This window comes from Aegilops tauschii, chromosome 4, assembly GCF_002575655.3.
Source record: "Aegilops tauschii subsp. strangulata cultivar AL8/78 chromosome 4, Aet v6.0, whole genome shotgun sequence".
NCBI classification, from domain to species: domain Eukaryota; kingdom Viridiplantae; phylum Streptophyta; class Magnoliopsida; order Poales; family Poaceae; genus Aegilops; species Aegilops tauschii.
Window position 1 is genome coordinate 473676836 of NC_053038.3, and position 3559 is coordinate 473680394.

Consider the following 3559-nt stretch of genomic DNA (forward strand, 5'->3'; position numbering starts at 1 on the left):
GGATGACATCCGAACGGGGCGTTCTTCTTCTTCTACTTCAAAATGACCTAAGTTAGCTCTAAGTTAGCTCTAATATGCTTAGTTACCTAGGTTAGCTCAATAAAGACCTATACTTAGCCGCTTTATATCAAAAATGGCATAATATGCTTAGTTCACTCAAAGATGGCATAATTAGCTAGGTTAGCTCCATTTTACCTAAGGATGCTTACTTCTTCTTCTAGTCTTCTTCTTCTTCTTCTTCTTCATTTTCTTCTTCTTATTCTTCTTCTTCTTCTAACTTTCTTGTTTCCCATTTTGCAGATTTCATTTAATTCACGGAAGCTTGCATGGATGGAGTGCTTCTTTTCCCTTTCTGCTTTTATTTTGTATTGATGAACTTGTATGGATGGAACTTGTTATATGCATGGATGGATAACGGTGTTGGATGAACAATGTGAAACTTTTGTAATATGTATGGATGGAACTATGTGTTGGTTATGTATGTATATATGATGAAACTTGTGTGTTGGATATGTCTTCTGTGAAATTTGTGTGTTGAAACTTGTGTGTTCAAATTGAATGAATTTAAGAAAAACAGAAAAAACAGGGGCTATATAGGATCTTTCCCGTCCGCTGGCAGACGGCAAAGAGATTTGCCATAAGCCAGCAGACGGCAAATATGCCATGTGGCAGCTACATGTACAACCTAGGGGCTGGCCTATTTGGTTACTTTGCCGTCTGCTGGATGACGACAAAGGTGCAATGGTCTTTGCCGTCTACCAGCGGACGACAAAGCGCACCGTTATCCCCCTAACGGCCATAAGCTGCCACGTGTGCCGTCCAAGACCTTTGGCGTCAGCCGGCTGACGGCAAAGACCATTTCATCTTTGCCATCCGCCAGCGGACGACAAAGAAGCCTTCGCCGCAGCCTATTTAGCCGGACCTGTTGCCGTCTGCTAACGGACGGCAAAGTGCCTGATTCCTGTAGTGTATCCTCCCAAAATCTAGTGGAATTACCATTCCCAATGATGAACTTCATCTTATGGAAGAAGGCTACTTTTGTCCTCATTATCCCCTTCCAGAAAGGTGAATCATTGGGTCTTACAGTAACCTGGGCCAAGGTCTTAGATTGCAGGTACTTATTATGCAAAATCTATACCCATGTACCTTCGGTCTCAACCGAAAGTCTGTACAACCATTTACTCAACAGACATCTATTCTTTACTTTTAAATTTTCAATCCCGAGCCCACCCTGGTCCTTCAGTCTAAAAATAACATCCCACTTGATGAGCCTGTATTTTGTCTTTGTCTCATCGCATTGCCAGACTTTCAGCTCCCGGGTGCAGGGGCACCCTCATGAACAGTAAATTCAAAACAATATGAAAAAATCGAAAAAATCTTAAACTTTGGGAGATCAAATATGATCAAACATTCAACGTCCATGCCAAGTTTTGGCATAAAAAACATTCGTGGAGCCCTCACAAAAAAACAAAATCACTGTTCAAAGTTATGTGTACTTTTGAGCAGTAATTTTTTTTGGTGAGGGCTCCTCGAGTGTTATTTCTGGCTGAAAATTTGCAAGAACATCAAAAGTTTGATCATATTTGATCCCCCAAAATTTCAGATTTTTTCGATTTTTTTCATATTGTTTTGAAGTTACTGTTCATGAGGGTGCCCCTACACCCGGGAGCTGTCACACCATCAAGGTAAGTCAATAGGAACATCGGCATACTGGTGAGCACTGAGTTTATCAGCACCAACCGACCACCATAATGTTGAGTTTATCAGAGTAGTTTCAGACTTGTTTCAAAATTTCAGAGTATATTTCCATGTCAAGTTTTTTTAGCTGTTAAGAGTTATGGTCTCATTGAGGGTGAGTACAGTACACCGGGCATAGTCGTGTATATGTTGTTCTTATTTTCATGGCCCTCAAGAAACCATGCTTTATTATTACAGTCAATCTCCACCACTCTTAGATCCTCATATCATGGTTGTTCTCATGATCTCAAAGCAAATTATCTTGGTTGAGATGACCGACCGAAACTGAAACTTTCAGGTGATTGTGTGTTAGCAGTTCTATAAGATACTAGATTAGAGTGGGCACCCTGTTTTTGCCTTTCTTTCATTTTGGTAACTCATTTTTGTACTGGGATCTCTCAACCAACACTCCTAGTTTCTTTCTTTTCTTTAGTTGAATGTTGTTATATGAAATTCAACTAAAGTCAACATTTTTGTGTCTAGCCCGTGCGAAGGCACGGGTTGACGACTAGTTCTACTAATAAATCTTGTGCTCAACTCTAGTATGTCAACCTAGAGCCATCATATGTCCACAAGTGCATTGCTTTTTTAATGTGAAATGATAACTTCGTGTAGTTGATTATCTTCTGCTCAAAACATGTACTGCTATAATGTTGTATGGTAATGTTGTAACGGTACTAATTGGTCTCTTCTGCTGCTTATCAGAGATGGGGTGAAGCCGCCACCGCTGGCTCCGCTCTGCCACACCGGAGTACGAGTTGGATGCTTTCGAGTTCTTCAGTATCATACTTGGGACTTCCTCCAATAGGTAGGTATATAAAAGGAGAGATCTCCCCTTCACCCATCTCATTATGATAACTCTGCTATTTGCTACATCACTCCTTGTCCCAAACTGCAAAGGCTGCCTGACACTTTTATGAAGATGCTGGACGGCCATTGGCCAAAGAATGTGAAGCTGCGACAAGCCGGCGACAGGCGGTAGTGTGGGTGCGGCAGGCGGTGCAGCTCTGACTGGAGTAGGAGCAATGACCCGGTCGAACTCCTCAGTGGTAGGCAGACGGCGAGCAGTGGCCAAAATGGCAGGTGAATAAGATGCTGAGGACGAGACGAACGTCAGTGGCGGTGCCATGTGGAGAAGCTCCCTCCTGTTGGCAGAACAGCCCCGAACTAAGTCCATGCGGGCAGCCACAAGATCGTCCACGAGGTTGTCGAAAGCTTCCTCGAGAGCTTTGAGATACTCAACAAGCATCTCGATAGCTTCATCTCGCTCTCCCCTATGGCAGGCGAATGCATAGTGACAAGTATATGGCACATGGCATGGGAGGTAGCGGTAGCGACGAGTCCTCATCGAAGGAAGAATATCCCGAAGGCGAGCTATCGCCTCACGGGCGGCCATCTGCATGGCATGCCTCTCCGTAGGCATGGCCCTTCCCACAAAACGGAAGTGATGAGACACAGAACGTCCTCCCTTGAATTGCACCACGGCCTGGTGCATAGACACGTCGTCGTTGAGCTTGTGCTGGTAAAGCGTGAACTCTGGACGAGTCGCTGGCCCGATCGCGAGCTTGGTGATGGAGACGAGGAGTTTGACAAACCCCTCGGGCACATTCGTGAACACCCGAGTCTCGCAGTCCTTGCCAGCCATCTACAAAAGTAGGCAAAAATTCTGAGTAGTCAAATCATAAATTTATGATGACCAACAGAAAATAGCTACATTTGCAAAATACTGAAAAAGCACTAAAGACGCTAATAACCAATTAGCAATCGCACCTAGTGGCTTCCTACAGTCAGCCTGGCTCTGATACCAAGCTTGTCACGACCG